Consider the following 22,283-nt stretch of genomic DNA (forward strand, 5'->3'; position numbering starts at 1 on the left):
ACAACTTGGCATTACATATATCTATGAGCTGCAAGGATGATGCCATGTCCAATGTGTTGGTGGACACTGGGTCATCATTGAATGTATTACCGAAGACCACTCTCGCGAAGTTATCGTATCAGGGGCCTCCCATGAGGCAGAATGGAGTAGTTGTGAAGGCTTTCGATGGGTCTCGCAAAACTGTGATTGGTGAGGTTGATCTCCCAGTCAAAATCGGACCAAGTGATTTCCAGATTACCTTCCAGGTTATGGACATTCACCCATCGTATAGCTGTCTCCTAGGCAGACCATGGATTCACGAGGCTGGCGCCGTGACATCCACCCTACACCAGAAACTAAAATTTGTAAAGAATAAGAAGATGGTGGTGGTAGGGGGAGAAAAGGATCTCCTGGTTAGCCATTTGTCTTCCTTCTCTTATATAGATGCCGAGGATCAAGTTGGAACACCGTTCCAAGCTTTATCTATTGCTGAACCTGTTGAGAAGAGAACTCCTTCATTTGCTTCCATAAAGATGCAAAGTTGGCCATTGAGCATGGTGCAACTGCTGGATTGGGGCAAATGATCAAGTTGGAAGACAACAAGTCCCGGGCTGGCATAGGCTATTCTTCTGGGGTCTTCAACAAGCAAGGTTTGTTCAAGAGTGGAGGATTCATCCATAATGGTCAAGACGAAGAGGCTGCTGCAATTTTGGAAGAGGACAAAGAGGATTCTGGAAATTTCGTCATCCCTGGAGGAATCTGCAATAATTGGGTCGTTGTGGATATTCCAACAGTTATCCATAAGTCAAAGTAATGTTCATTGTGTTTAAAAACCCTTCTCTCATGCCAAAAGGAGAAGTGATGATATTGTTGGCGCATAAATACAATGAGACTTTCATTCAATAAATTCATGTTAAACGTTTGTTTTTCCAATTATTTTCCCTTTTTGCTTTTGCATGAAATTGGTGATCACATAAAACCCTAAAAACAAAATAAAATCAATCTTTTCATCTGCATAATGATTTGCCTTGTTTGAATTCTAAAAATTCTTTATATCCAAAATTATTATGCAGGTTGATCAAACCCATTGAACATAATGATCCAACACCATCTCCCAACTTTGAATTCCCTATATTTGAGGCGGAAGAAGATGATGTTGAAGAGATTCCTGACGAGATTACCCGTCTACTTGAGCATGAAGAGAAGATCAGTCAACTTGGGGTCTGAGGATTGTGTGCGAGAAGTAAAGATTGGGGCACTCTTGGAAGAGTCTGTTAAGAAGGGGTTGATTGAGTTGCTACGAGAATATGTCGACGTCTTTTCCTAGTCATATGAAGACATGCCTGGTCTAGATACTAATATCGTGCAGCATTTCCTGCCTTTGAAGCCTGAATGCGTGCCTGTGAAGCAGAAGCTCAGAAGAACTCATCCTGATATGGCAGTAAAAATCAAAGAAGAAGTTCAGAAGCAAATTGATGCGGGGTTTCTGGTGACTTCTACATATCCTCAATGGGTGGCCAATATTGTGCCCGTGCCTAAGAAAGATGGAAAAGTCCGGATGTGTGTGGACTATAGAGACTTGAATAAAGCTAATCTGAAAGATGATTTCCCTCTACCACATATTGATATGTTGGTAGACAATACATCTAAATTCAAGGTCTTCTCATTTATGGACGGATTTTATGGATATAATCAAATTAAGATGGCACCCGAGGATATGGAGAAGACAACATTCATCACACCTTGGGGAACATTCTGTTATTGAGTGATCCCTTTCGGTTTGAAGAACGCCGGAGCCACGTATCAACGAGCTATGACTACCTTGTTTCATGATATGATGCACAAGGAGATCGAGGTATATGTCGATGATATGATTGCGAAGTCAAGAACGGAAGTTGAACATGTCGAGCACCTGTTAAAGCTTTATCAACGTTTGAGGAAGTACAAGCTTCGTCTGAATCCCAACAAGTGTAAATTTGGAGTCCGTTCCGGCAAGTTATTGGGCTTCGTTGTTAGTGAAAAAGGTATTGAGGTTGACCCTGCAAAGGTCAAAGCAATACAAGAGATGCCTGCGCCCAAAACTGAAAAGCAAGTCCGAGATTTTCTTGGCCGTTTGAATTACATTTCCAGATTCATATCCCACATGACTGCCACATGTGCGCCGATATTCAAGCTACTCTGGAAAGATCAGTCTCATGATTGGACCGAGGATTGCCAGAAGGCTTTTGACAGTATTAAAGAATATTTGTCTGAACCTCTGATTCTGTCTCCGCCTGTGGAAGGGAGACCATTAATTATGTATCTGACCGTTCTTGAAGACTCAATGGGTTGTGCCCTTGGTCAGCAGGACGAATCAGGAAAGAAAGAGTATGTTATTTACTACTTGAGTAAGAAGTTTACTGATTGTGAGTCTCGATACTCAATGCTTGAGAAGACATGTTGTGCTTTGGCTTGGGCTGCTAAGCGCTTACGCCAGTATATGTTGAATCACACGACTTGGCTGATATCCAAAATGGATCCGATCAGGTATATCTTTGAGAAGCCTGCTTTAACTGGGAGGATTGCCCGTTGGCAGATGTTGTTATCCGAGTATGACATTGATTATCGAGCTCAGAAGGCTATTAAAGATAGTATCTTGGCTGACCACTTGGCACATCAACCAATCGAGGATTATCAGTCAGTTCAGTATGACTTCCCAGATGAGGAGATTCTGTATTTGAAAATGAAAGTTTGTGATGAACCTACACTTGATGAAGGGCCAGAACCTGGTTCCAGATGGAGTATGGTGTTTGATGGCGCTGTAAATCAATATGGAAATGGTATTGGGGCAGTGATTATTACTCCTCAGGGCACACATTTCCCTTTTACAGCAAGCCTAACTTTCAAATGCACGAACAATATGGCTGAATATGAGGCATGTATTATGGGATTGGAAGAATGCATTGATCTTAGGATCAAGTATCTCGATGTTTACGGTGATTCGGCCCTCGTTGTTAATCAGATTAAGGGTGAATGGGAAATGAATCAGCCTGGCCTTATTCCATATAGGGATTATGCGAGGAGGATTTCAACGTTCTTTACTGAGGTTGACTTCCATCATATTCCTCGAGATGAGAATTGGATGGCAGACGCTCTCGCTACACTTGCTTTGATGATTATGGTAAGACTTTGGAATGAAGTTCCCAACATCACTGTAATGCGCTTGGATAGACCAGCTCATGTATTTACAATTGAAGACGTGAAGGATGATAAGCCGTGGTACTATGATATCAAGTGTTTCCTTCAGAGCCAGATTTACCCGCCTAGGGCATCTGTGAAAGATAGGAAGACCTTGAGGAGATTGTCAGGCAGTTTCTACCTCAATGATGATGTGCTTTACAAGAGAAATTTTGATATGGTGTGTTAGATGCCAAAGTGTGTTTATTTGAGCTATCAAATGTGGGCATCTTTCACTCCTTTTTGTCGAAAAAGTGTTCGAAACCGCCCTTGCTTTTGATGATTTGCAATACAATGTGAAATGATCTTGGTACCTTTAATTTGTGTGTTATTATGCAGGAATTAGGCATGAAAGAGTAGAAAACTAAGGCATAAGAAAGATGGCAAAGGAACCAATAAAGAAAGCAAACATCAGCAAGCTCGCTAGGCGAGTGAGGTAGCGAGGTACTCGCTAGGCAAACAGGCAGCGAGTTACCAGCGAACACTCCTAGAATTTTACAGTAGCAAAATGATCAAAACTCGTTGTGGCGAGGGAAGTAGCGAACGCTTCCAGTGGCTTATTCACCAACATTCTCTAGGATAACATCCAGCGAGCTCCCAGCGAGCAATTCCAGTAGCAAAACCCTCAAGTCTCGCTGGAGCGAAGGAGGAAGTGTGGGCTTCGCCTAGCGAACTGATGAAAACTGGACTTGGATGATTCCTCTGGGCGCAACCTCTTTTGGTGGCCTATTTTGGGGCTCGCTAGGCGAACCATTCTGCTCGCCTAGCGAGCATGACAACTCAGTAACCAGTACTATAAATAGCAGGGGCTACTTTTTGGAACAACATCTTTTCATCTTCATTTTTCTTGGGATCATCTTTTTACTTGTTTTTTGGCTTAGAAACCCCTTTTTCTCATATTTCTTCTTCTCTTGATAATATTTCACAAAAAGAAGGTGGATTCCCATCCAATCTCGATTCTTCGACTCGGATGTTGATCAACCTTCTTCCGAAACTTGTTGTGCAAGCTACCATGAAAATGGGTAGCTAAGTCCTTCATTTTGTCAAGGTTAGATGTAGATGATCATAAGCATTGTATGTAAATGGATTGATCTTCATTTGTAAACTCTTTGATGATGAATATATGGTGAAAACTTTATTTTATTGATAACTCTTTGTGTTGGTTTATTATTGAAAGGTGTCTTCCAACTCTTGACCTAGGTTTTCATCCATCCTTGTTCTTTAGCTAGAGATAGTATTGAATGAGTTTGTTCACTAAAAAGTTAAACCTAAAAGTTGTCATTTTGATAGATTGTTTGAGAGATCAACAATGGATCATAATGGGAAAACCCACAATATGTGTTAGAGATAAACACATCGGGAGGACTTTGTGGATGTGTTTATGATCTAATGGAGTTTATGAGTATTGTTTGATCGGACATATGCATGCAAAGTGATCGTCGAACCCTAACTTTGACAATCTTTCTCAAATCGTAAAACCAAAACTTTTACGCAATTTCTTACTTTTTATGCAAGATACCGTAACCACAATCTAAAACCCCCTTGTTACTATAAGTTAAGAACTTAACAACTGTCAAACGGCAGCAATATCACATAATCCCTGTGGAGACGATAACAAACTGTAACACCTCAAAATTTGCCCTCCTCTCTTGGGACTAGCATTAACATATTTGCATATCATCTTAGGACTTTAGGCATTCCATATTGCATATCATGTGGTTACATTGTGCAAGCCATCTTCCCAAGTCTTGATCAGAAGCTGAGGAAGTTCAAAGGTGCAAGCCAGGGTTTTACTGACTGATCATGGCCATCTGAGGATGGGGCTGAAATTAGGGTTTCATGATTTCCAAGGATATTGGTCTTCATATTGTTTGAATTGATACATCATCATCATCATGGTTGGATGTCATCAGGAGATTGGAGAAGATTCCTTGAGATTAGGGTTTTGACCACTGGTCAACCCTAATCAGTTGTATTGGGCCAATCAGGGCTGGATCAGGAGATGGGGTTTATGAAGGAGATGAGGATCATTTTGTGACTATATGGTGCTTATGGAGGCTAGGGTATCACCCTTGAGCCATTTCAGTTGGAGATTGGGGTTCAAATTGATCTATGCATTGCCAGATTCATCTGTCAGATGAAAAGTCAACTGTGGTCAACTGTACATGATCTGGTGGATTTGGAGGTGGAAACAAGTTAGACACACTTCATTCATGTTGGAACAAGTGTTAAATGACATCTCAAAGCTTAAAAGAAAGAAAATCAGGTCAGGACAAAAACTGCCAAAAATAGCAAGTGACTTGTAACTGAAGTTTCCAAAAATGGAAAGTTTTTGACCTTAAAAACAGATGTCCAAGGAAGCTTCAAATGAAGAATTGTTCAACATGACAGATGTAGATCTTGTTCTCACCTTTCCAAAAAGTCCAAGAACTTGAAAATCCAATGTGTGGTTTGCAAGATATGGCTCATTGAATTTCAGAAAAGACCGTAATCAGGAGGCCATAACTACCACATACTTTGTCCAAATTGCAAGTTCTTTATATGCACAAACTCCATTTGACATGTACTTTGAGGGTGCATCATTGGATTTTCCCAAAAATGGCCAAGGCAAAAAGTCACTTTTCAACTGGACAGCTGAATTGGATCAGGGGCAAAATTGTCCAAATGTCAAAATAATTGGAATTTTTGAATGGGACTTTTTCCAACACCTCAGGAATGGCATTTTAAGTGTGTTTGAATATTCATTTCATGGTTAAGGCATGTGAATTGGATTTTGGTTTGAAAAATGAATGGTCAAAAATGGATCAATTACCACACACATGTGATTTTGAGAAATACTCAACCAATGGACATGAAACAAGTTTCTACACATTACATATGTCATTTGGGGATTGCTTGGGCTGTCAAAACAGCTGGCACTAGCTGTCATTGTGTATTTACCATTTTACCCCTCCTTTGAAAATGACACTTTCACTTAACATTACCATTTAACTAATTAACTTGATTAGTGAATGATTAAGCTACCATATAAATTCATAAACACTTCCTAATCATAACAGAAAATTCACAATCCCAAAATCAGATCCAAATTCCCTCCAAATTCATCACTTTCTCTCAAGAACACAAAACACAAAAATCCTTCAAACTCTTCCAATTCTCCATGGAATTCGAAAATTCTTTTTGATTCCATCTCCAATCCTCTTCTCCTTGAACTGTTTTGGCAAATTGCATCAAGAAGCTCCGCGAATCTCCACTGTTCAAAGTGTGTGCATCAATGGTGAATTGGAATTTCTTGCACTAGGAGCAAATTCGAGCCAAGCTACAAGTTGCATTCTCCTTCTCCATCATCAAGCTCCACCTGTTTCAAGGAATTGCGCATCAAAACATCACGAATCATGGTTGTCATCAAACAAAGGTGCGAATTCGAATCTCACGGTTTTGTAAATTGTTATATGAATTGTGTAGATCGTTCATCATAGGTTAGCATGAGACTTGCGGTTTATGAAATGATTGAGTGAGTTAAGAGAAATCTCGATTTGAAGTTTTGTGTTCAAACCTTTAACCGTTCGATCCGTCTAGCATAGTTGGAATTAGGAGATTTCGGTTACGTATTCGTGATGTACACACTTAGAACTTTCCAACCATATGCCGCTTGCGAATTTTGGTGGAGATTTGGTCGTAACCGCATCCGCCGTTGAAGGAGCTATGAACACGGGATGAATAGTGTCGCTTTCTGGAAAAACGTCGTGACAGATCCATGCTGGCTTGGTTTTTTTTCAAATTTCCTGTTCCCGCCTCCGTAAGCGAATCAGGTACTGCCAGCAAATAAATGAGGCGCGGAGTTGGCATTGGACACGTTAATTCATTTGACTTTGTTGGTACTGCCATTGCTGTAACACAAATTCATCTTAATTTAATTATAATTAATTCATTAAAATTCATAAAAAATATTTAACACTTTAAAAAATTCATAAAAAATAGTAAAAAATTCCTAAAAATATGGAGATTTTTTCTATGACTTTGTTGACTTGTGTAGGATTTTTTTGACCTATTGGTCAAAGTTGTACTTGGTAGAAAAATCATTTGCCCTAGGGTTTTCTCACATGTGTTACATTTTGATACATTTTGGCAATTTGATCATGAAATACTCATATCATAAAATAAATGGCTAAAAAGTTTTGTGGTGGTTCTTGACTCATTGAGGATTATTTATATGTAAATTTCATGAATTTTTGATACCTGGTTAGAGAGCAGCAAATTCTGGAACTTAGGTGTGACAATTTGTGTCACACCTCTTGATGTCAACTTGTTGAATTTAATTGGATGACCTATGCATGTTGGAATTGGCTGAAATTTTGCATGATGACTTGTTGACATGTTAGGATGCTTGATGAATTTTTGTAGGATTTTTCACTGTATTTTCAATTTAATCTTGATTTTTCATTTCTGGTTGTTGAAATTGCAAGCTCATGTGATACATGTTGGTAGATTGATTGGGAAATCCTCATATTGTATTGTATGGCCATGAAATTTGATATGCATGAACTAGACACATGTTAGGACCTCCCTGTTTTGGTCTCATCCATTTCTTTTTAGTTTCCAATGAGATATGAATTTTTGAAGTGGATGTATGCATTGATGGTGTGAATTGAAGCATGTAATTGTGTCTGTTTTTGTTGATTTTCATTGACATGGTTCCATTTGCCCAATTGAGCTCAAATTTGACATGGTAGACCTTGATTGACCCCTGTTTAGGTGTATTTAATTTGAGATTTTTTTGATGTGTTTTGGCATGGCTTTGAATGAAATACTTCTGTTTGTATATTTGGTGCTTCATATGGACCAATAGGGATTGTTTTGTGCATGAATTGAACATGATGGATGATATAAACATGAGACCAATGATGTTTGCTCTTGTTTGATGTTAATTTGAGATTGGTTGATGAATACCTTGCTGTTTAAATTTTTTTCTTGCTTTTGGACCCTAGGCTTGGCCTAGTGGTCTAGTTGCTAATGTTTGCTTGATTTTTCAGGATTAAAAAGCAATGCACATGGATAATGGTCCAAATCCATTTTAATTGATGTTGTGGATGTTTGTACACTAACATAACATTGTTTTGCAGGTGTTGAAGCTTGGGCTTAAGCCTTGAGCTTGCTTTGTGTTGTATAGTTTGACTGGTTAATTGTTTGTTGTTTACAGTTTGTCTGCTTGAGTACTGACTGAGTTTGATTGTTTCCAGGTACTTTAGTTGCTCAGTTCCTTGTGAACTATTGCTTTGCTTCGCTTTGCATAAGCAATTTGCATTGAGGTAACTTCTTAAAACTTCATGTAGTCTGGAGACCCGGCTGTTACCGGGCCGGGCAAATTGTCTGAAGTCCTCCTTAAGAGGCAATGCTTGTGTATGTTTATTTTTAAGCCAAGCAGGAAAAGCCCTTCAAGTAAGGCAATTGGTGGAAGGTAGGGGTATGCAGCCTACCCCCCACTATTCTGTGAGTCTTCTCATTGCTCCCATTACATGGTTGTAGCATCGAGATCAAAAGCCCAAGATCTGTTGTGTCAGAGTCATCGAGTATAGAGGGGTTCCCCTATTCTGGACCCATGCTCATTTGTCAGCTCTCCCTGGTTAGGGATAAGAGCTGTGAGGTCTGATCCTCACTTCATCCTTTCATCTGCTTCACCTTAGCCTCGTAATGGCAAGGTTAAGAGCAAAACCAGCCTGTACAGACGACTTGCTTAGGCAGTCAAACCTGATTGATTGAGCCCCCTTGTTTGGTTATAGCGTGTGCTATGTGGATATCTGATTGACATGCTTGTTTGAGATACCTGTTCTCATTTGATGATATATGATTGTATGCTTGTGTGCTAGCTTCTTTCCTGGTTAGGTTAGTTTGCTTATGCAAGTAGGATAGAAAACCGAACTTAGGGTTAACGATGCATGACAACATTAGGCTCGAGTCTCAGCTCCCTAGTTGTGTATCTTTCCCCGGTTTCTGGTTAGCAATTTAGTCCCTTTCAGGGGAACTACATCGCCCTGATCCTCGTGCCAGACGAGGTATGTAGGCAGGTGGTCGTGCGAGACCACTCCGGGCAACCTTTTTCTTTTTTGCGTGTGTTTACTTGTTATCTGACTGTATGTTTGGGTTCGGATGCCGACGTAAGCCCAGTGATTGGCAGTCGGGCTCCACGTTTGCCCTTTTGAGTGTGTTCTGGTTCGGATGCCGACGTAATTCCATCCAGTGGTTGTCGGGCTCCATGTTTGCCACCCTTGCATGTTTGTGTTGTTTTGTGTTGTTTGGCGTGCGTAAGCCGAACTACAGTGGCTCTGATTCTTGTTCCAGACAAGATATGTAGGCATAAGGTGCGATACCTTATCGAGCTCGTTCCTCTTAACCCCACCTGCGTTCCCCGTGTGTGTGTGTGATGTTTAGCAACCTTTTCTTTATTCTAGGACGTGGATCCCTAGGAGTACCTAGGACGTGAGGGGTGCTAATACCTTCCCCTCGCGTAACCGACTCCCGAACCTTTTCTCTCTGGTCGCGAGACCATGTCTTTCCAGGTTTCTCTGAGCGTTTCCTTTCCCTATCTTGGGATAAATAACGTTTAGTGGCGGCTCTGTGTGTTTTTATTTTTAGGCTCGCCGGTTGATTTTTTGCAGGATGCGACAGCTGGCGACTTTGCTGGGGACTCATGATGTAGACCTATGCTGGTCCATCGTCCCTAAGCGAGTCCTTCCTAGCGTTTTAGGATTGGTTTGGGTTGCTTATTGTGTGTTGTTTATTTATTGCATTTATTATTCTAACCCGTGTATCTATATTTGCATTAATGTCTGCATGCATCATACTATCATATTGTTGCCGTCCTCTGTACAGGTGGTTCCTCTGTTTTGGGGTGGGAGTTACTCGAGGTAAAAGGCCCAATACCCAGGCTATGAGTGAAATCTAGGAAACCTAGGAATAGAGTGATGCATGGGAAGCGGGTGGTATGGCGCCACTTAGCGGAACATTGACATCACGAGCAGTTCAGACCCTGGTGGGATATTATCGTTACATACTTCGGGTGTGTATATGATGGTATTCTGCGAAAGGTTATTTATGCTGCGTTTCTTTCGACTTTACCCTGGCCTAGATGACACCCGTGAGTGGGGAGGGAATGATCATTTTAACAGGTACAGATGGTGATTGATGGTGACTCGAATGGTGACTTTTTGTTCCGTGGATCCGAGTCATATTTATAAGTCGGATTTATGGTCATTTATTGCCGTGACGCCGGAGTGCTGTCCGTGATTTATCAGTGGGGATCTGTTTATTTCAGGATTCCCCGGGCCGAGATATTTATCAGTGGGGATCCGTTTATTTCGGATTCCCCTGGCCGATTCAGAGGGTTGTGAATGTCTGCTCAGAGATTGATGATGATGATGATGGTGTATCTTTCTTCCGTTTATTTCGGAACCCGTGGGTCAGATTTGTGGTTACAGTTCCCTCAGATGGTTATGATCAGTTCAGAAATCAGGGCTGTGATTCAGAGCAACAGATGATCAGATGACTTGGAGGATGGCACAGTGCATTGCATTCATACATCATTCTCATTTTGCATTCATCTGCACCAAACCTATGTCTAGCCATATGGGGAGCATTATGGATTGAGAATCTGGTTGAGAGACATCTGGATGTCAAAATGTTATTGGTGAAATATTATCTGTCTCGATGAAACCAGAATCAAAAGACAGAATCTTCCTCATATGGATAGACGTTGCATTCATGCATATTAACCTGTTTGCTGTTTTGCAGGAATCATTGCTCGCGCTCGTAGAACCGTACCTTTGCACTCAACCCGTCCTCACAGATACTTCACCAGACACAATACTCCAAGACTGATGGATCTCCCAAACACAGATATGCTCGAGCTAAAAGACAAAATGAACGAGTTGATCAACATCATGCAAGGCTTTGCAGTTGGTCAGAGAGCTTTAGCAGATAAGGTTGAGAAGCTTGAGCGGGCTTCTGCAGCTAACAGTGTTGTTAACCTGGATGGTGTCTCCAATCAGGGGCTCGGTGGATCCAGAGACGGTGAAAAGAGAGCAACCGTGGGTATGGTGAACAACAATGCTGCTGGTTTTGGTGCTGGTGGTCAACCTGGGCCTGGTCTGGGGCAGAATCTGAAGGACAATTTTGTGCCTCCATTCTATGGCTTCGATGAAGATAGGGAGGAAGATAGGGAAGCTGATCAGTTTTCGATGCACAACGAGCCATTGGGTCAATATGGTGGTCAACCTCAAGACAAAGAAATTCAGCTGCTGGCTGAGAAAATAAAAGTGCTGGAAAGTTATGCCACTCCGGGGTTTGTCAACATGTCCAATATGGGGCTGGTAGAGGGAATCGTTATTCCGCAGAAATTCAAAGCGCCGGCATTTGACAAGTATAACGGTAGTTCTTGCCCTGAGACTCACCTTCAGGCTTTCGTTCGCAAGATCTCTGCGTACACGACAGATCAGAAGCTATGGATGTACTTCTTCCAAGACAGTCTGTCTGGAGGATCCCTGGAGTGGTACACCAAGTTGAAATCTGCTGACATCAAGAGTTGGCAAGATCTTGGAGATGCGTTCTTTAAACAGTATCAGTTCAACGCTGATATGGCTCCGAGTCGTACCCAGCTGCAGGGTATGTCTCAGAAGTCAAGTGAGGGGTTTAAAGAATATGCACAAAGATGGAGGGAGTTGGCTGCCAGAGTGCAACCTCCATTGGTTGACAGAGAAATGTCTGATCTCTTCATGGATACCCTGCAAGGGGTTTTTGCTGAAAGAATGGTTGGATGCCCGGTAACCAACTTTGCTGACATTGTGGTGGCTGGAGAAAGAATTGAAAGTTGGATGAAAATGGGGAAGATACAAGGTAATGCTTCGTCATCAGGGTCGAAGAAGCCCTTCGGAAATGGCCAAAGGAAGAATGACGGAGAATCCAGTGCTGTGTATGCCCAGGGAGGACACGGTAGGGATCGTTACTACCAACACACTGCTGCGGTAACCATCCCTGCTGGTAATCAGTCAGCACGACAGCAACGTCAGCCACCTCAACAGAGAGCTGGGTACCAGGTGAAAGGAAAAGGGGTTGATCGCCATTTTAACAAGCCACCCGTGACATATGCGGTTCTGTTCAAAAAGTTGATGGATCTTGGGTTGGTTCAGCCAAGGGCGATGGTTCCGATGAGATCAGATCAGAGGCCACTTAACTATGATGAGAACGCCCAGTGTGAATTTCATTCTGGAACACCGGGGCATAACATTGAGGGTTGTAGAGCATTCAAGAACGTTGTCCAGGATCTGGTAGACTCTAAGGCTATCAATTTTGCACCGTCTCCAAATGTTAATGCCAATCCCATGCCGGCACATGGTCAGGTGATGGTGGGTGCAATTGTTGAAGATTCAGATCACGCCTATGCGGTAGGTGGAGAAGCTGACAGTGACTGCAAGTTCAATGGTTGGATAAAGCCGTGCGTACCAGGAAGCTGGAAGGCTTAAAAAGATCAGCACTGACACTCATTCGGAAGAGTAATGATTTCTGTTTTGATTTTATTTGCATGAAAGCCTTGCGTGTTGCCCGACACGTAATGGTCCATTGTAAGGGCCACCTCATGTTTAAATTTGCATTTCTGCATCATTAATAAATGGATGTTTTTCAGTCAAAAAAGCGGTGTTCCCTGTTTTTCATTTATTTTTGCAGTTTAAAAACAAATAAAAATGGCAATGTTCATTTTCATTTTTCCTTTTGATTTGTCTCGTTCCGAATTCAAAAATATTCTCCGGATCTCATTGATAACGATTTGGTTACACCACATATGACTTCGACAAACCGAGCAATCAGGCTGAAGAAGAAGACGAAGAAGATTGTGGTCTGCTGGAATTAGCCAGGTTGTTTAAACCAGAGGAGAAGGTGATTCAGCCGCATGCGGAGCGGATTGAGATTGTTATTCCAAGCACCGCCGAGGTCAGAAAGGAAGTGAAAGTTGGAGCCGCTTCAGAGGCTAGTCGAGAGCAGAATGGTAGTCTTGTTGAAAGAGCGTGTGGATGCCTTCACATGGTCATGTCAGGGTATGCCAGGGTCGGATACTGGTGTCGTTGCGCACAAGCTATCGTGGAAAGGAGACTGTCCTCTAGAGAAGCAGAACACCGGTGCCACTTGTATGAGAGCCATGGTGACTTTGTTTCATGATGTGATTCAGTATGCTATGACATGATAGCAAAGTCCCAAACAGGAGAGGGGCATCTGGCAGATCTGGCCAAGCTAGTTGACAGGTTGAGACAATTCAAGCTGAGGTTGGATTCAAGTCAATGCATTATCAGAATGCGATCCGGTAAATCGTTGGGGTTCATTATAAAAGAGGAATTAGGGTTCCTGCTAAAAAAAAAAAAAAAAAAAAAAAATGCCTGAACCAAGAAAAAGGAAAGGGGTAGGTTCGTGGTTTCTTAGAAGGATTGAACTACCTGTCATGGTTCACATCTCATCTAACGGCCACGTGCGAACCCATATTCCAGATGTTGAAAAAGAAAAGAAAGATCAAACGGTCAGATGAAATAATGGTTGCCAAGGGGCATTGAAAAAATAAAAGAAAAGTTGCAGGAACCTCTGATTCTGACGTCTCCCTGTGGAGAGAGACTGTTAATCTGTACTTGACGGCCTTCGAGGGGTCTACGAGGTGAAGTGGGTCAGCATGACGAGTCTGGTCGAAAAGAGCATGCAATTTACCTTAGCAAAAAGTTTACCGACTGTGAAACAATACATTCACTGTTCGAGAAAACTTGATGTACTTTGGCATAGGCTGCTCGCCGACTGAGACAGTATATGCTGATTCATGCCACTTTGTGGATTTCGAAATGGATCCGATCGAGTATGGGTTTGAGAATCTAGCATTGACCGGGAGGGTTGCGAGAAAAGCAAGAGAATGTTGACTGATTTGGGATACTTTCAGAAAGCAATCAAGGAGTGTATTGTCTGATTACATCGCTCCGCAACCCATTGAGGATTGTCAACCGATGAAGTTTGAATTCCCTGATGAGGACATCTCGAGGTGCTCTGATCGAAAGATTGAGAGTAGCCGATTCCGGAGGAGGGGCCTGACCCCGAATCCGAACGGATTCTGATGTCTGATGGGGAGGTTAAGGTGAATGAGTTTTGTTGCCCGGATAACGTTTGAATGCACCGACGGTGCGATTGTGCAGAAAATGGTGGTAACCTATAAGGATTGGCATGAGATGTTGCCGTTTGTATTGGATGGGTATCGAACGTCGGTACGCACATCTACTGGGGCAACTCCTTTCTCATTGGTATATGGGATGGAAGCGGTATTACCTGTTGAGGTTCAGATTCCCTCTTTGAGAGTCCTGATGGACGTGAAATTGCAAGAGGCTGAATGGGTAAAGACCCGGTATGAAGAGTTGAGCCTGATTGAGAAAAAAAGGCTAGCAGCCATCTGTCAGGTTGCAGTTGTACCAGCAGAGGATGAAATGTGCTTTTGACAAGAAGGTGCGACCTCGGGTGTATCACGTAGGTGATATGGTGCTGAAAAGGATCCTTCCTCCTCAAAACGATCGAAGGGGCAAATGGACACCGAATTATGAAGGTCCGTTCGTGGTCAAGAAGGTTTTCTCTGGTGGAGCCTTGTTGTTAACGACCATGGATGGTGAAGATTTTCCATCCCCTGTGAATGCGGACGCAGTTAAAAAATACTTCGTATAATTGACCCGCTGGACGAAAAGAATAAAATAGTCCAGGCAAAAATGGGCATCCCGGCGAACCAAAAACGGAAAAAAGGTTCGGGCAAAAATTAGGGATAAAAATGAAAATTGCACACCCGGCAAGTCGAAAACCTGGAAAGGCGGCTTGGGCAAAAAAGGGTATCCCGGTGGACTGAAAACCCGAAAGGGCGGTCCAAGCAAAAGAGGGATTGAAACGAACAACTGCGTCCAGCATGATCGTTTTCGCTTTGGTTAAAGCATCATGGATAATACCCGGTGGGGATCAATCAGGAATCGTCTTGTTCAGAAGGCAGAAAGCATGGAGAGTCTGAGGACATATGGGGTGTAACCGAGTTGGAACTCGATGAGATCACGGGTTTCACATTGCCATTAGGATAAATTTTTCCTTTTGAGCGCAATTACCTCTTTTCAGGAATTGCTTCCTTTGCATTGCTCATTTGAGCCACACTTTTCCAATCAATAAAATGCACATTCAGTCAAATAATTTTGTTTTTGTTTTTCATTACCGCTTTGATTGCAAAAACATCCAGATATTTTGATAAAGAATCTTTGCATTTTAAGACATACAGGTTCCTTCCAATGCATGTTTATAAGATTGAAAGCTTGAAATCTTATTTGGAAGGTTGAGTGACTCAAGTGTTGAAATCTTGACACGCCTGGGGCACGGTTTTATCTGATGATCTGTTTTGCAGGAACTGTTAGATATTCTTCACTCACTTGCAGGTTGTGATGTGGAAGCTTTGTAATAGATCCCCAGAGAGTTCGCTCAGGAACTAATGTATGAAAAATGACGAAGACGTTGCGGCGTACGACGATCCTTGATGTTAATCAAGAAGACTCTTCAAAGTCGGAAGATTGGAAAGTATGTAATTCCCCGCAGAGCCCGATCAGGGACGAGTGCAGGAACGAATGAACGGTAGGGAGAGACGACGCGAGACGCCCGACGACCATTGAAATTAATCAAGAAGACTCTTCAAAGTCGGAAAATTGAAATTTATGTATAAATCCCAGGAGTACGTCTCTCGTCGAGTGCGGAACGACTTGGAATGCAAGATGATGGAGCAGAAAAGGTCCAGACGAGTCTGGGAGTTCTCAAAAGTGGAAAGCTGATACGAGATGGGGAGGTGGATGCCGTGGTTCGATGAGTCGATGGGTGTTCTGTACCTACTTTTCTCATTTCCCAGCTAGGTCCCCAAGCAGAATTAGAGGACTAGCTCCCCTGCAGATCCAAGGTCCGTGGACTTCTCCAGCCGAGTCAGGATGGTTACCCGGCAGGTTTACAACGGTGTTTCCTCAGCAGCCAGGCCAGAAGGTTGCTATTCCCCGAGTGGAGCGGGTCTTTTTCAAAGAAATATATCTCCAGCAGTTCCCCGAGTGGAGCGGGTTCAATGAAATATATCTCCAGCAGTTCCCCGAGTGGAGCGGGTCTTTTTCAAAGAAATATATCCCCAGCTAGTCCCCGAGTGGAGCGGGTTTTTTCAATGACATATCTCTCCAACAGTGTTCATTCTACCAGTGGATTGAACGAGTTTCCGTAGCAGACGAATATCTGCATCCCCAGCCGAGGGTATCCTACATGTGGATTGATTGGGTCCTCCCCAGCGGAGTAGTTGTCGTTCCCCTAGCAGGGTCTGGATGGTATTCCCCCAGCAGGTTGAAGATTGCTCATTTCCCCAGCGGGAGTATCTGTGAGGGTTGGGATCTATATCCCCAGCAAGTCAAAGACTGTGGTATTCCCACAGAGTGCAGTGAAGGATCTGTATCCCCAGCATGTCCTCGAGAGGGTGGGGTGCAAAGGAGGTATTCCCCAGCATGTCCTCGAGAGGGTTGGGTGCAAAGGATCTGTATCCCCAGCAAGGGTTGTCTATTTCCTAGCAGCAGTGCTATCCCCGGCAGGGTGGAAATCGGAGCAGTGGCGAGTTCCTCAGCAGAGAGTCTCGTTTTCCCCAGAAAATTCCCTTGAGGGGGATATTTTTATGCATTCATCATGTAGAATAAGCATTGCATATTGCATAGAAAAATAAATAATCGCGTAGCATTTCCATAATTATGGAGCATTACGCAGAAGAAATCAATCATGCATCATTGCAAGCATAAGCTAGTCTCAAGCCGTGGTTACCGGTTGAGAAGTGGTTTTGGCCAGACAATGAAGGTGTTACCCCGAGGAGTTCAGCATCGTGATTGGATCAGAGAGGTACCCCAGTAGTGCGATATTGGAGGAAATGTTCCCGTCGGACAGAGATGGGGATACAGTCAGAAGACGTTACGCGATCAGCGCGATTCAAGCCGTGATTACCGCTTGAGGTTTGGTTTTGTCTGACAGCGAAGACGATGCTCCGAGGAGTTCAGCATTGTGAGTTTGGAACCACCGTTTCTTCCCAGACATCAGTAAGTGTTTGGTCGATCATTGTTTGATGTCTGTCCGCATCATTGTTTGATGTCTGTCCGCATCATTGTTTGATGTCTGTCCGCATCATTGTTTGATGTCTGTCCGCATCATTGATTGATGTCTGTCCGCATCATTGTTTGATGTCTGTCCGCATCATTGATTGATGTCTGTCCGCATCATTGTTTGATGTCTGTCCGCATCATTGTTTGATGTCTGTCCGCATCATTGTTTGATGTCTGTCCGCATCATTGATTGATGTCTGTCCGCATCATTGATTGATGTCTGTCCGCATCATTGTTTGATGTCTGTCCGCATCGTTGTTTGATGTCTGTCCGCATCATTGTTTGATGTCTGTCCGCATCATTGTTTGATGTCTGTCCGCATCATTGTCTGATGTCTGTCCGCATCATTGTTTGATGTCATGTCAACATCATTGTTCGGTGCCTGTAAACATCGAGTTTCCTCCCGGTCATTGGTTAATGTCTGGTCGAGCTTTTTTTGGTGTCAGTAAACATCATCGTCCGATGTTCAGTAAACGTCGAGTTTCTTCCCAGTCATCAGTCAGTGTCTGGTTGAAGGTGTACCCTCTGACGTGTTGCCCTTAGAGTGGTGATTAGTGAAGTTTCCGACTATCAGGTTGAAGCACTTATGGTATTCAGGCCAGTTTTTCGGAGTTCAGACCGAAGTGGTTTTCGGACCAGGTAGAAGAAGAGAAAATTTTTGGGGTTCAAGAAAAGAAAAAGAAAAAGGAGAATAATAATCCCGAGCGGATGCGTGGTGATCAGACCATGGTTATCCCTGTGTTACCATTTATTTTGGTATCCAGGTCGACATTTTTCGAGTTTATTTCTTCGCCGATGCTGACAGGCGTTAATTATTATCCCATCAGAGTGCAAATTGTTCGTCTGTTCTTGGTATTCAATCACTCTTCATCCTGATCATCCGAAAGCCGAGGCTATTTCGTATCGACAGGTTCACAGTGGATTGAATAGGGGCAGCTGTAACACCTCAAAATTTGCCCTCCTCTCTTGGGACTAGCATTAACATATTTGCATATCATCTTAGGACTTTAGGCATTCCATATTGCATATCATGTGGTTACATTGTGCAAGCCATCTTCCCAAGTCTTGATCAGAAGCTGAGGAAGTTCAAAGGTGCAAGCCAGGGTTTTACTGACTGATCATGGCCATCTGAGGATGGGGCTGAAATTAGGGTTTCATGATTTCCAAGGATATTGGTCTTCATCTTGTTTGAATTGATACATCATCATCATCATGGTTGGATGTCATCAGGAGATTGGAGAAGATTCCTTGAGATTAGGGTTTTGACCACTGGTCAACCCTAATCAGTTGTATTGGGCCAATCAGGGCTGGATCAGGAGATGGGGTTTATGAAGGAGATGAGGATCATTTTGTGACTATATGGTGCTTATGGAGGATAGGGTATCACCCTTGAGCCATTTCAGTTGGAGATTGGGGTTCAAATTGATCTATGCATTGCCAGATTCATCTGTCAGATGAAAAGTCAACTGTGGTCAACTGTACATGATCTGGTGGATTTGGAGGTGGAAACAAGTTAGACACACTTCATTCATGTTGGAACAAGTGTTAAATGACATCTCAAAGCTTAAAAGGAAGAAAATCAGGTCAGGACAAAAACTGCCAAAAATAGCAAGTGACTTGTAACTGAAGTTTCCAAAAATGGAAAGTTTTTGACCTTAAAAACAGATGTCCAAGGAAGCTTCAAATGAAGAATTGTTCAACATGACAGATGTAGATCTTGTTCTCACCTTTCCAAAAAGTCCAAGAACTTGAAAATCCAATGTGTGGTTTGCAAGATATGGCTCATTGAATTTCAGAAAAGACCGTAATCAGGAGGCCATAACTACCACATACTTTGTCCAAATTGCAAGTTCTTTATATGCACAAACTCCATTTGACATGTACTTTGAGGGTGCATCATTGGATTTTCCCAAAAATGGCCAAGGCAAAAAGTCACTTTTCAACTGGACAGCTGAATTGGATCAGGGGCAAAATTGTCCAAATGTCAAAATAATTGGAATTTTTGAATGGGACTTTTTCCAACACCTCAGGAATGGCATTTTAAGTGTGTTTGAATATTCATTTCATGGTTAAGGCATGTGAATTGGATTTTGGTTTGAAAAATGAATGGTCAAAAATGGATCAATTACCACACACATGTGATTTTGAGAAATACTCAACCAATGGACATGAAACAAGTTTCTACACATTACATATGTCATTTGGGGATTGCTTGGGCTGTCAAAACAGCTGGCACTAGCTGTCATTGTGTATTTACCATTTTACCCCTCCTTTGAAAATGACACTTTCACTTAACATTACCATTTAACTAATTAACTTGATTAGTGAATGATTAAGCTACCATATAAATTCATAAACACTTCCTAATCATAACAGAAAATTCACAATCCCAAAATCAGATCCAAATTCCCTCCAAATTCATCACTTTCTCTCAAGAACACAAAACACAAAAATCCTTCAAACTCTTCCAATTCTCCATGGAATTCGAAAATTCTTTTTGATTCCATCTCCAATCCTCTTCTCCTTGAACTGTTTTGGCAAATTGCATCAAGAAGCTCCGCGAATCTCCACTGTTCAAAGTGTGTGCATCAATGGTGAATTGGAATTTCTTGCACTAGGAGCAAATTCGAGCCAAGCTACAAGTTGCATTCTCCTTCTCCATCATCAAGCTCCACCTGTTTCAAGGAATTGCGCATCAAAACATCACGAATCATGGTTGTCATCAAACAAAGGTGCGAATTCGAATCTCACGGTTTTGTAAATTGTTATATGAATTGTGTAGATCGTTCATCATAGGTTAGCATGAGACTTGCGGTTTATGAAATGATTGAGTGAGTTAAGAGAAATCTCGATTTGAAGTTTTGTGTTCAAACCTTTAACCGTTCGATCCGTCTAGCATAGTTGGAATTAGGAGATTTCGGTTACGTATTCGTGATGTACACACTTAGAACTTTCCAACCATATGCCGCTTGCGAATTTTGGTGGAGATTTGGTCGTAACCGCATCCGCCGTTGAAGGAGCTATGAACACGGGATGAATAGTGTCGCTTTCTGGAAAAACGTCGTGACAGATCCATGCTGGCTTGGTTTTTTTTCAAATTTCCTGTTCCCGCCTCCGTAAGCGAATCAGGTACTGCCAGCAAATAAATGAGGCGCGGAGTTGGCATTGGACACGTTAATTCATTTGACTTTGTTGGTACTGCCATTGCTGTAACACAAATTCATCTTAATTTAATTATAATTAATTCATTAAAATTCATAAAAAATATTTAACACTTTAAAAAATTCATAAAAAATAGTAAAAAATTCCTAAAAATATGGAGATTTTTTCTATGACTTTGTTGACTTGTGTAGGATTTTTTTGACCTATTGGTCAAAGTTGTACTTGGTAGAAAAATCATTTGCCCTAGGGTTTTCTCACATGTGTTACATTTTGATACATTTTGGCAATTTGATCATGAAATACTCATATCATAAAATAAATGGCTAAAAATTTTTGTGGTGGTTCTTGACTCATTGAGGATTATTTATATGTAAATTTCATGAATTTTTGATACCTGGTTAGAGAGCAGCAAATTCTGGAACTTAGGTGTGACAATTTGTGTCACACCTCTTGATGTCAACTTGTTGAATTTAATTGGATGACCTATGCATGTTGGAATTGGCTGAAATTTTGCATGATGACTTGTTGACATGTTAGGATGCTTGATGAATTTTTGTAGGATTTTTCACTGTATTTTCAATTTAATCTTGATTTTTCATTTCTGGTTGTTGAAATTGCAAGCTCATGTGATACATGTTGGTAGATTGATTGGGAAATCCTCATATTGTATTGTATGGCCATGAAATTTGATATGCATGAACTAGACACATGTTAGGACCTCCCTGTTTTGGTCTCATCCATTTCTTTTTAGTTTCCAATGAGATATGAATTTTTGAAGTGGATGTATGCATTGATGGTGTGAATTGAAGCATGTAATTGTGTCTGTTTTTGTTGATTTTCATTGACATGGTTCCATTTGCCCAATTGAGCTCAAATTTGACATGGTAGACCTTGATTGACCCCTGTTTAGGTGTATTTAATTTGAGATTTTTTTGATGTGTTTTGGCATGGCTTTGAATGAAATACTTCTGTTTGTATATTTGGTGCTTCATATGGACCAATAGGGATTGTTTTGTGCATGAATTGAACATGATGGATGATATAAACATGAGACCAATGATGTTTGCTCTTGTTTGATGTTAATTTGAGATTGGTTGATGAATACCTTGCTGTTTAAATTTTTTTCTTGCTTTTGGACCCTAGGCTTGGCCTAGTGGTCTAGTTGCTAATGTTTGCTTGATTTTTCAGGATTAAAAAGCAATGCACATGGATAATGGTCCAAATCCATTTTAATTGATGTTGTGGATGTTTGTACACTAACATAACATTGTTTTGCAGGTGTTGAAGCTTGGGCTTAAGCCTTGAGCTTGCTTTGTGTTGTATAGTTTGACTGGTTAATTGTTTGTTGTTTACAGTTTGTCTGCTTGAGTACTGACTGAGTTTGATTGTTTCCAGGTACTTTAGTTGCTCAGTTCCTTGTGAACTATTGCTTTGCTTCGCTTTGCATAAGCAATTTGCATTGAGGTAACTTCTTAAAACTTCATGTAGTCTGGAGACCCGGCTGTTACCGGGCCGGGCAAATTGTCTGAAGTCCTCCTTAAGAGGCAATGCTTGTGTATGTTTATTTTTAAGCCAAGCAGGAAAAGCCCTTCAAGTAAGGCAATTGGTGGAAGGTAGGGGTATGCAGCCTACCCCCCACTATTCTGTGAGTCTTCTCATTGCTCCCATTACATGGTTGTAGCATCGAGATCAAAAGCCCAAGATCTGTTGTGTCAGAGTCATCGA

The sequence above is a fragment of the Lathyrus oleraceus genome, chromosome 5 (genome assembly GCF_024323335.1).
Source record: "Lathyrus oleraceus cultivar Zhongwan6 chromosome 5, CAAS_Psat_ZW6_1.0, whole genome shotgun sequence".
Lineage (NCBI taxonomy): Eukaryota > Viridiplantae > Streptophyta > Magnoliopsida > Fabales > Fabaceae > Lathyrus > Lathyrus oleraceus.